A 12,967-nucleotide genomic window follows, 5' to 3' on the forward strand; every position below is an offset into this window, starting at 1 on the left:
CATGAGGCCCGGCCTTCAGGAGGCAATAAGACAAGGCTGTGCCCATCTCTCAGAGCGAATGCTGTGTTCACCAGCCTTAGGAAGAGTGGATACATGAATGTGGGTGTCCTGCCCTTAAGCCTCAGAAATGTGCATACATTAACCTGGAAACCATGTTTTTAGCCTTAGGAAGAGTGAGTGCATGACACAATTTTCATTCAAGAGCAAATGAGTTTGCCAAAACAAACAAAAAAAATTCTAGAAACAACAATAAAGCAAAAATCCAAGGAACCATGTGATATTCAAATATCTTCTAGTTACAGGAGATTCATTTCTCTGGTTGTTAGATCCAGAGTCTCTACCAGAAGGAGTGAGATCTTTAAATTCCCTTGGTCTCCATGGCCTTACTTTAAAATGAGGAGAAGAACACCCATTGCTTACAACTGTGTCAGAAAAATCCTGGTGCTGTCTTTGCTGGAAGCTTCTAACAGCAGACTGGTTACACTAGTTTCAACGTCCATAACCCCACAGAACTGAGTCAGCCCCTCTCAGCTCACCTGAGTGTCCCTGAGACTGGACCAACTGGCTCCAAGTCTGTGGAAGAAACACCTTCAGATGTTTTTCTGTCCTTATCATGCTGGAGTTGAGGCTCTTTACAGGTTCTCAAATGGCCAAGAGCAGAAGTGCTAGCTTGTGATTCCAATTCTCTGTTTGCAATTCAAAAAGCAAACACCTGCTGCTGCCCAATGCACAGATTCAGCTCTCCTCTCCCAGAAGGAAGAATAATGACGTCGCTATGATTGTTAACATAAAACATAGCTCTCGCTCTAAAGGGAAGAAGAGAGAGTTTGGTATGGGCCAAATACAACCATGTCTCATTCAGGGTAACACACTCCTCTGAGGCAGAGTTTAAGAACTTTGATGGTCACAGAACAAAAGGAAGTCAGAAGTTGATGCATTTACCAAATGTAAATGATGAGGGGGTGCTGGTGTTCAGGGAGGTGATTACAGCAAACAAGGGAGTCTCTACCATCTGCCTTAAGTGAATCTGAGGGCATTCTCAGATTTGGGGTTGGTGGAACAGGTTCCAAAGCTTTTGCCTGATAGTGAAAGGGATGTTAGTTCAGATAGAGAACTAACTGATAAATGGCCCAAAATAATAGGATTAAAGGTAGCCAATGATATAGCCCTGATCTCTCTCTCTCTCTCTCTCTCTCACTGTGTGTGTGTGTGTGTGTGTGTGTGTTTGCTGTAATAGGTCAATCCTTCTATAGGATCATCACAGACAGGAATTTCAATTCACATTTTGCTAAGTGCTTTTTTGGAGTGCTCAGGCATGTAATTATTATTATTAACTGAAGCAATACCTTTTAGCTCATAAAGCATGAAAATTTTATGTGAGGTGATTGACATGTTGTCACTTGTATCACTTGGTGAGGTGGGAAGGCTTTCCTGAACATTAGATAACGGGGAAGCTAAGCAGTGAGGACATGCCACAGTTTGTGGGAGAGCACACAGGGAGGGTACCGGGACGCAATTCTTACTGTGTGGCATGGAGAGTCTCTCCCAGCTAAACTCTGGTCACAATAAGGCCAGACTGTGGAATGTAGTCTGTCCCTTCATTTTTGTCCCCTATGGTCATCCCCAACCCCTACTGAAAGCCCTGCCTGAAACAATCTGGGATATTCTGTTATTTTGTGGTTGTTTTGTTGTTTTGTTTTGTAGCAAATGTACTGCACTTCCCTCTGCTCTTGCCCACAGGAGAGATAGCTTGGCTGTGTGGAATTTTAAGTTTCCTCCTCGTTAGTTCAGATCTCCTGTTCTGACCTCTACCGTTTAGCCTTTGGGAAAGACCTGTGAGTACAGGTCTTTTTCCTTTCACAGGAGGCGTTAGGGATAGAAACCAGGGCTTTGTGTGTAGTAGACAAGATGTCAGCCACCGACCTGCACCTCAGACCTTTTCTTTGAAATTCTTCTGTGTTTCCTTAAAAAATTCTTGGCATTTGGTAAACCTGGCTTATATGTCTTAACCCCAAAGTAAACTTGCCTGGTGGATCCTTGCTTTAACACTGTCATTTCTGTTCTCTTCCTGGCCTCCTGCAGTAGAAAAAAAAAAAATCAGTCTCTCAGACCGCCCTCATCATAAATGCATTCTTCCATCATTTCTCTCTTTGCCTTTTTGGCCTTGGGCTACAATAATTCCATGAATTGAATTACATGGGACCACTAATCCATCAGAACAGATTTTACTTCCATTCCTCTTGCCATTTATAGCCTTACTGGGTTTGTCTTTTATGCTCAGAAATCATGTTGTTTTTTTTAATCTCCAATGATTCTTTTGAGCTTCAATTGCTCATTTTATTTTAACAATAAAAGCTCTCATTTCCTTGACACAATATCTTACAAAATTTCCCTGGGGGAAACATATGGAATTGTGTGTGAGGTTCTCCACCAGCCTCTCAGCCCAGGGTCTTGATGCAGTCAGCTTTCCTGTGTGTCTGGGATTTTCACGCTGTCTACACTTGTGGGTAATTGGAAGCTGATTCTGATGGATATTGGCAGTTAGTGTGAGTGTCTTTGTTGCCCACCCAGTGGTCTTGGAAAAGAATAGGAGGGTGGGAGCAACCCTCCCTGTCTCCGAGGTGTAGTGAAAATGAACAGCTGTGAATCAGCTCCCAGGTTTCTGGCTGCTACTAGGAGTCTTGCAAGGCACTGGGCACATGAGCCTACAGAGGAAGGCTGGAGCATGTTTCTGAGACATCTCTCTGCTAGGATGACTGAGTAGCCACAGGCTCACCTACCCAGCCTTAAGTCTCTTGTTGCTGGTGGGATCTGTGCAGTCAACAGAATAGGCAGGGCTAAGCATATAAAGGCACACACTGCCGCCTGAGACCTCCTCCCCGCTCACTCTTTCCCTCTAATATGTTCATCAACCCATACAAAGGATAGCTCCAAACTCCAGGAAATCCCCCCTTAAATAGACTTTTGTAGGTGCCAGAGGGAATTTGTATTTGGGATTCAACAGGAAAAGGAAGTGCCTAAGACCTTTAGACAATGACCTAAATAATTCAGCCCACAGAGGAAGAGGTTACTCCGCTAAGCCAGTCAGTCTGCCTCTGGCGACCCACCAAGGACCCATCACTAAGACAGCTTCCTTCTTGCTTAAGTCAGTGTTCAGAGTCAATGATGACAATGCCTTCAGAGTTGCCTGACTGCGGAGGAGTCCACTCTCACGCCAATGAGATCATGATCAAGTGACTCTCTGTGTGAAGAAGGGGCAGAAACTGCTCTTGGTGTGATGGGAAGGGTGAGAAAAGAGCATTCAGAGCAGTCCTGAAAAAGAGCCACAGCACATACATGCGCAGTCAGTGGCTTCAAGCCTGAGGGGACCTTTTCAAGGCAGGCTTTTATTTGTTGAATGACTGTCTCATGACCTTATTTCACCATCTCTGATGATAGGAAGGTGTGTACCTCACATCACAGCAAAAAGTGTGAAGCTCGGATGCTTTGTTTTATACACAGGGAAAAGTGGTTTCTAGCTCAATCAGACATTTCTGCATTTGAACTCAACTGGTAAGTTATCTTTAACTATAAAAATTACATTTATTTATTTAGAGAAAGGGGAAAGAGAGAGAGGAGAGGGGAGAGAGAGAGAGAATGTGGTGGCATGTGTACCACAACATGAATGCAGGCAGGGCAGAGGAATAGCTTGGGAGACTCAAGTCATCAGGCTGGTAGCAAGTCGATCTTCCTGCTGAGCCAACTGACAGTCCTGCTCCTAACTGTTGTCCCACTGTAGCCAATCCTTGAAGGCTGAATTTAGACACTCCTGGTCCTCTCTTAGATGTCCCCTCTGGGCAATCAGACAAAAGCCATGCAGAGTCTGGAGGAGAGAACATCGAGCCGTTATGAATGCTGTAGCAACCTGTCTCAAGCTTGGAGGCTCACAGCAATGCAGGTGCCATCATCCCACACACCAAGGCGGCAGGGTCCCGGGTACCTAGGGGTGTCTGCACTGCCCTCCTTTCTGGTGGTTCCAGGAAGCCTTCCTTTTCTGACCTGTATCGGTTTCTTGGCCATTCCTTGGCTCACAGTCCCTTCCCATCTGTCTAACCCATCAAAGTTGCACCTCATTTGCCCTGTGCTGCAGCCATGGCTCCTCTGATCATGGCCTTTAGAGTGAACAACAAATACAGAATGAAAATGAGGCCCTGAGACCTTTCTTATGCCTTCTCCACATGTGTCAAGAGCAGCAGTAGCAGGCATTTAGAATCCCCAGTGATCGGCCATATCTGGGTGTGTGGTCCTATCGCAGCCAGGGGTCACCGTTTGTGCTGTTGCAGAAACTGTGTGGTGGCCACTGATGCATGCTCCTTCTGACTGGGAAAAGCATGGAGGCTGCTTTCTCCTCCGTGACTGCATCAATGACTGCAGATTCAGGCTATGGATATGGAATGCTTCTGTTACAACCCTTATCCCCACCCCACCCAAAAGTAATAGCCTAGACAGTAAGCCGCTGAGGAGGGCTCTTAAAATGTGTGATGAAGATGCTGAGAAACTCCCCACACTGATGGCTTCTGTGGGGGAGGGGGAGGGGATAGACTCTGTTCTATTTTAGGGCAGGATACTGAGATTTTGAAAATGCTCCAGTGACAGCCTGGCATGGTGGCGCACGCCTGTATCCCAGCACTCGGGGAGGAACGGGCAGGCAGGTCTCTGTGAGTTCAAGGCCAGCCTGGTCTACGGAGCCAGGGCTATACAGAGAAACCCTGTCCTAAAGAAAAGAAAAGGAAATGTTCCAGTGAGTATATAGATAACACAAATTGGAATTATTAGAGGTTTTTTTTTTTTAATTCTTACTTTTATTTTTACTTCTTGTGTGTCGGGGGTCACAAGGGTGGGAGGCGGATATGGAAGGACTGGGAAGTAAGTGTGACTGGAGTATAGGATGTGAAAGTTCTAGAGAATTAGTAAAAATGTTATGTTAAAAATGAAAACAAGATGAGGAAGGGAGGGTGGGATTGGGAGGGGAGGAGGAAGGGGGCTACAGCTGGGATACAAAGTGAATAAACTGTAATTAATATAAAAAAAGAAAGCAACCTCCTAAATCCCACCCCCGAGAGACAACAGCAGCACCCTCTTCAGATGAGCCTGCCTAAGGGGGCTCTGCTGATGCCCTCCTCTCTCACGCCAGTGCACCCTGAAAGTGTGTGTGCATTCTGTAAATAGGAATAGATCTTAAATGCCTAAGGGATGACTGACAAGGGGAGGCCGGGTTAAACCCTGACTTCCCTCTACCTGCAAATGTGCCTCTGTGTGTGTAAATGGCGTGTGTATGTGGGTGATGTGTGTATGCGTGGTGTGTTCATGTGTGGTATGTGTGGTACATGCATATGAGTCTGAGTGCACTTGTGTACACACATGTGGAGACCAGAGCACGATGTCATGTGTCTATTCCTTATTGTCCAGGTGTCTCGCTGAGGCTCACTTTTCTTGGCTGGACAAGTTGGTGAACAACTTGCCTGCTTATCTCTCCTCTGTGTGCTTCTCTCTCCTCCCCTCCCCCAGTGCTGGCGTCACAGGCATGCCCAGCTGTCTGAGTTTGCTGTCTGTGGCTGTGGCAAACACCATGATCGCAAGCAACTTGAAGAGGGAAGAGTTATCGCTCTCACACTTCCACATCACAGCGCTGAGGGAAGTCACCCCTCCAATCCCTCACTAGTTGTCATGAGGAGGTAGCAGGGTTGAGAAGAGAGCCAGCTTCCCGGGGTTCAGATCCAGCTGGCCGTTGTCCTGGTGCTGCAAAAAAAACCCACCTGACCTAAGTAACTCAGGGTGAGGTTTATGTCAGCTTACAGCTTGAGGTGACACAGTCCATCACTGTGCGAGCACACCACAGCAACTACAGTCAGGAAGTGAAGAATGACGAGGAGTGGGATGGAGTGTAAGCCTGCCTGCCCTTGTCTCACCTGCTGCTGCCAGGCTCTACGCCCTGATGGACCGTCCCAGATATGCCACCATTGGGGAGCCAAGTGCCCAGCATGTAGATGTGGGAGCCAGTTCACACAGACTTCTCCAGCACACCTGCAGGAGGCATGTCTTTCTGGGCGGTTCCCTCCTCTATGGGCCTACCTATGGTGAGTGACAGGAAGGTGTACTGAACTGGTGAGGACAGCTCTGTGTGCAGGGGCCGAGACCCCTTTCTCCAGCTGTCTGCTCACTGTACAGATCATGTTCTGGGGCCTTCTCCAGATGCACCATTCCGTGACCTTCAGAAAGGATAGCACCGGCCTCATGATGGAAAATGCAGGCTCTGCATGTCAGACACCAGGCTTTGAATACCATTTTCACACTCTCCAAATGTGAACTCCATGCCTCAGTTTCTTTAAGACCTTGCTCAAAGTGCTCCCAACAAACTCAACACTGGAAAACAAACATTGTTTTATCAGCTCAGTGTGGAAGTGTACATCTCTACTGGATAAGACTCTTATAGACACACACACATACAGAAATTATTAATAATAATATCATACTATATTACTACCAGTGTTTAAATTTCTGTTTTGTAATTAACTGACATTTTGTTCCATTGAGGGTTTAAATAAGGTCCAGACATTGCAATTCAGGGGCATAATGACCTTCTAATTGACAGCAGGGTGGGTGAGTAAAGCTTTCTGGGCCACATAATCTCTGCTGCAAGCACTTAAGCAAACGAGTATGGGTGTGTGTCCATAAGACTTTATTTACACACACAAGGATATGGACAGATTCAGGCCCAGGAAGTCATCTGTCAACTTGTGCCAAGCTGGCTTGGTCACAATCAGGCTTTCTTTGGGTAAGAATAAGCCATGTATAATAAAAGATCTTCTGGAGGTATCTCCATCCCTGATCTCAAGCTGTACTATAGAGCAACAGTAATAAAAACTGCATGGTACTGGCATAGAAACAGAATGGTGGATCAATGGAGTCAGATAGAAGACCCAGAAATAAACCCACATACTTATGGACACCTGAATTTTGACAAAGATGCCAAAACCATACAATGGAAAAAAGATAGCATCTTCAACAAATGGTGCTGGTCCAACTGGATGTCTACATGTAGAAAAATGCAAATAGATCCATACTTACCATCCTGCACAAAACTGAAGTCCAAGTAGATCAAAGACCTCAACATAAAACCAGACACACTAAACCTGTTAGAAGAAAAAGTGGGGAAGAGCCTTGAACTCATGGCACAGGAGAAAACTTCCTGAACAGAACACCAACAGCACAGGCTCTAAGAGCAACAATCAATAAATGGGACCTCATGAAACTGAAAAGCTTCTGTGAAGCAAAGGACACTGTCATCAAAACAAAATGACAGCCTACAGACTGGGAAAGGATCTTCACCAACCCTGTATCTGACAGAGGGCTAATATCCGGTATATACAAAGAATACAAGAAGTTAAACAGCAACAAATCATGTAATCCAATTAAAAAATGGGGTACAGAGCTAAACAGAGACTTCTCCGTAGAGGAATATCGAATGGCAGAGAAACACTTAAATGTTCAATGCCTTTAGTCATCAGGGAAATGCAAATAAAAACGACCCTTAGATTTCACCTTACACCCATCAGAATGGCTAAGATCAAAAATCCAAGTGAGAATACATGCTGGAGAGGATGTAGAGAAAGGGGGACCTTTCTCCATTGCTGGTGGGAATGTAAACTTGTACAGCCACTTTGGAAATGAGTCTGGTGCTTTCTCAGACAATTAGGTATAGTGCTTCCTCAAGATCCAGCTATACCACTCCTAGGCATATATCCAAAAGACGCTCAAGTATACAACAAGGACATTTGCTCAACCATGTTTGTAGCAGCTTTGTTTGTAATATCCAGAAGCTAGAAACAGCCCAGATGCCCCTCAGTTGAGGAATGGATACAGAAATTGTGGTACATCTACACAATGGAATATTACTCAGCAATAAAAAAGAGAAATCATGAAATTTGCAGGTAAGTGGTGGGATCTAGAAAAGATCATCCTGAGTGAGGTATCCTAGAAGCATAAAGACACAAAGGGTATATACTCACTCATAAGTGGATATTAGACATATAATATAGGATAAGCATATTAAAGTCTTGAAGCTAGTCAAGAAGTAGGACTCTGACTAAGATGCTCAATCCCCATTCAGAAAGGCAAAGAGGATGGACATCGGAGGAGAGAGAAAACAGGGAACAGGACAGGAGCCTGCCACAGAGGGCCTCTGAAAGGCTCTACCCTACAGGGTATCAGAGCAGATGCTGAGACTCATAGCCAAACTTTGGGCAGAGTGGAGGGAATCTTATGAAAGAAGTGGGAAATAGTAAGACCAGGAGAAGACAGGAGCTTCACAAGGAGAACAACAGATCCAAAAAGTTTGGGCACAGGGGTCTTTTCTGAGACTGATACTCCAGTCAAGGACTACCCATGGAGATGGCTTGGAACACCTGCACAGAGGTAGCCCATGGCAGTTCAGTGTCCAAGGGGGTTCCATAGTAATGGGGACATGGAATGTCTCTGACAGGAACTGATTGGCCTGCTCTTTGATCACCTCCACCTGAGGAGGGAGCAGCCTTACCAGGCCACAGAGGAAGACAATGCAGCCACTCCTGATGAGACTGATAGACTAGGATCAGGGGAAAGGGAAGGAGGACCTCTCTTTTCAGTGGACTGGGGGAGGGGTACAAGCGGGTAAGAGGGAGGGAAGGTAGGATGGGGAGGGGAGAATGGAGAGAACTACAGGGGAATACAAAGTGAATAAACTGTAATTACTAAAAATTAAAATAAATTAAAAAAGAATAAGCCATGTATAGTATTGTATATGTTCACTTTTGTACCCTTTCTCTCTCCTCTCTCTCCATCTCTCTGTCTGTCTGTTTGTCTGTCTCTCGCTCCATACATAGTCACAGGAGCTGTTCTAGTTTCATTTTCATTGCTATGATAAAATATCCCGATAAAAAGCAACTTAGGGGGTCTGGAAAGACAGCTCAAGGTTTAAGAGTGTTTTCTACTCTCACAAAGAGCCTCATTTCAGTTCCCAGTGTCCAGGCTCCCAACTCCAGCTCCACATCGAGCACCCCCTTCTGTCCTCTTCAAGCACTTCATGCACACACATGCACACACACGCATACACGCACACACACACCCTACACTTATATTCACATATTTTAAAATACATAATAAAAATTTTTAAACTGAGGAGAAGAGGATTTATTTTAGTGTACAATTTCTGGCTCAAGCCCAGGGGGAGTGTGTAACACAGCCAGTATATCACATCTCTACTCAGGAGCAGGACAGAGACACAGACCCACCTGTTCAAGAGCCTTTGCCTAGGGAATATTCACACCCACAGTGGGCTGTGCCTTCCCACATCACTTACGACAGAGTGCAGACATGGCCACAGGTGAACACAGGTATTCCAGGTCACAGTGCAGTGACAAAGTTCGCCATCACAGAGGCATACAAATGGCAATACTCTGATTATATCATTTATTCTTCATGCAGTATGGGCAATACATGTCCATAAAAAGAAACATCATTATTTCTTTATAAGGAGGAATGGCTTGTGCAGGAGTCAGAAAACAAACACTTGGTTCTCATCCTTTCTCTGCCAGCTTTTAAATGTAATGAGTTGGGTTCCTTAGCACTCTCCAAAGCTAATCAATGTACCTTTAAAAAGAACATTCCAAGCAAACAGATTTCAGCGTAATTGAAATGTTGAAGCTACTGCAGTCACTGATTCTTATGACATTTAAGTGTCCCGGCTTCCCCCTGCCTGTGATAGGACCGTAGAACTCTTTGATAACAGCTCTGCCTTCTGGTGCAGCGAAGTGTTCTAGGTTAGCTCAATTTACGAAGCAGCTTTCCTGCTCTAGTTTATTCTGGAGGAAGTTTAAAAACAGCAGGAAGTCCCAGCTTCTGGAACTTCCCAGGAGATACAAGAAGAGAGTTTGTTTGGTGCTTGTGTTTTTCAGAATTGAAGACTGGGGACTGGAATTTGGAGTCCATCTAGGACTTCAGCTGCCAGTTGCATCTCCGTTTTTCCAGGTTCAAGTTTCCTTTTCAGCCAAGTTTTTGTTTGTTTTGTTTTGTTTGTAATTATAGAAATACTGGATCCCCTCCCCAAACCACCTGAATGGGATTCTCTGGTGAAGAATGAAAGGCCAGATTCCCTGGGTGATGTTGATAAACACAGTCACAAGGAAGGGCACAGTCACCACTGTGGGGTGCTGCCAGGACAGTCCGATGAGAACCCAGGCTGAGAGCTATCTAGGGCAACCCACAGGCTTGCAGGAGGTGGGCCTTGTAAGTTGAAGAGTGAAGAAAGATAAAGCTGATAGTATATAAAGATGAAGGGAGACGCTCATTAGGTAAAGAGTTTATCAAGCAAGATGACCCGAGTTCTATCCTTGGCACCCCTTAAAAAGCTGGGTACCGCAGCCCACACTTCTAACCCTATCACTGGGAGGTGGAGACAGGAAGGTCCTTGGGCTCACTGGCCTGCAGTCTAGCCTGATCAACAAGTTCTAAGCTCAGTGAAAGAACTCTGTCTCAAAAAATAAGGTGGAGAGAAATCGAAGAAAATGCATGGCATTAACCTCTGCCCTCCTCACACAGGCACACATATGTGAACATGTATACACACACACAGACACAAACACACTGTGCTGAAAGACAAGGAGACATGGTAGATCAAGAAAGGTTTAAGTAAGTGGAGGCTCTAGCTGCCATGGGGGAGGACCCAGGAGGCAGCACAGAGGGGACTCCAGAAGAAAGCAGAGATGCAAGCTTGCACTGTTGCAGGTGGCCAGCCCATTTGCAGCCTTCCAGGGCCCCCGTGATCGAAAGGAGTGAGGCCTCTTGGTCCAGCTGGCAGATCCAGAATGCCCAGGTCCTGTTTAGCCTTTTTCTGCATCTGTGTGCGGAGTGTCTGATGTATAGGCAGGTTTTGTTATGGTGTGTTATGTTGATGGCGACACAAGACTCAGTATAGGATAACTGGTCTCAAAGCTGTGGATTCATGGAAACACTAAAATATGCCTCACAGTTTTACACTCTTAGTCTTCTCAGAGGTTTAGGATGTGTAAGAGGCAGACAGACTAAATGCGATACAGTTGGGAGGATCTGGCTGTCTTTTATTAATCTAGGTATTAAAAGAGATTCTATATGTGTAATGTCACTCCTTGCAGTAAGTTTTATTTCTTTTTCTCCAAATGACACAATCTTTGCTTAAATATTGAGTTTGGGGCCAGGGAGACAGTGCAGTGGTTAAAATGTTTGGCACACAGATTTGAATACCATACCTTGGGTCTCCAGAACCCAAGCAGAGAACGGGTGGGCACGACAGCCTGTCTGTAATCCCAGCCTCTCAAGGCAGAGACAGGGCACTTCCAGAGCATGCTGGCTAGATTAAGGTCGTAGTCAGACTCTGAGTGTGACTGAGATAGATAGCCGACCTCAGGGAATAAGGTAATCAGTGGAGGATGCCTCCCAACCTGGGACCACCACATGTGTGTGCACACGGTGCCTATGCCTGCAAACGTGCACACCCAGCACCCACAAAAGGGTAGACGTCAGTTACTATATCTTTGTTATCACTTTATTTATTTAGTGTGTGTGTGCAAGTAAATTCATGGGTAAGTGCATGTACACGTGTATTGTGGAGGCCAGAGGTCAACCTTGGGTAATGGTCGCAGGAGTTATTTTAGTTACTATTCTATGGCTGCGAAAAGGTGCCATGACCAAGGCACTTGTAAGAGAAAGCATTTAATTAGGGGGTTGCCTCCAGTTGCAGAGGCTGAGTCCATGATTATCCTCATGTGGTAGCAGTGGCTTGGAGGCAATAGCTGAGGGTGAGCAGAGCCAGCACTCTCCAGACAATGCCTGTGAGACAGCCCACTCAAGGGGAGGCTGTGCTTGAGGTCACCTCTCCCTGCCTGGCCCTGCCCCAAGCCCTGTGGGAAGGAAGCCTTTACCTGGAGATACTTCAAGGTTGAGGAGTTACCAGGAAGGAAAGCAAAGGGCGCCTCATGAGGGGAAGCAAACACCATGTCAGTGAGGCTGGAGAGCTCTTCCGCCTGAGAATGAAGGCGAGGTGTGCGGTGCTGCCCCTTCAGTGCCCGGTTCATTCAGCAGGGCGGGCCTGCAGCTGCCTGCGGCCCTGTCCTGGGTCTTCAGGCTGCTGTTTACATGCCTCTCTCACCAGGAAAAGCTTGAAATATTAATGCTACCTGGAATAGGAAGTTTTTAATACAAACTTTAATTAGACTTGAGTTTTACAGATTTCCCTTGTGTCTTTATTCAACTTTTAGAGAGAGCAAATGTCTTTAATATTGACCTTGTACCTTATACATCACATAGCACCTATGTCAATGTCCTTGATAAATTCAGTGTACGTCCAAAAGGCTGCTGCCCTTCTGAGGGCTATCTGGGTGCCGCACCCTCTCCCCCAGACTGGACACCAGGGATCATAAATAATCATCTCTTTAAAATTGCCCTTCCTTTACAGTCTTGAATTTGAAATGTGAATATATGAATGCAAGAGCTCTCAATAACTACGCACATTTATGAGGAATAACAATCTAGGTTTTATCCCAGGATTCAACCAGGCCTTCTTTATGTGGCTGGGGGAGCCCTTGGAGCTCGGATACAGTTCAGGGGGAAAAAGGCAACTTATAACCAAAGTCATTTAGAAAGCAGTATAGCTGAAGATATCTAACAGAAAGGCCCCTGGTAGGGCAAGATAGAATGATAGGATTCTGACATTGGAAAGCCAGGAATGAGCACACACTTGAACTATCTGGAAGCAAGCTTAATTTCTACTCCCCACTGTTTGAAGATTGTTTGGAGAGAGAGAGAGAGAGAGAGAGAGAGAGAGAGAGAGAGAACGCATAACTCAGCTAGAGGAGACACAAAGATTTCTTCTGTTCCTTTATTCAGCAGAAATCAATGAGTTTAGCTGGTGTAATTC

The sequence above is a fragment of the Psammomys obesus genome, unplaced genomic scaffold, assembly GCF_907164565.1.
Source record: "Psammomys obesus unplaced genomic scaffold, mPsaObe1.curated_primary_1811, whole genome shotgun sequence".
In the NCBI taxonomy this organism is placed as follows: domain Eukaryota; kingdom Metazoa; phylum Chordata; class Mammalia; order Rodentia; family Muridae; genus Psammomys; species Psammomys obesus.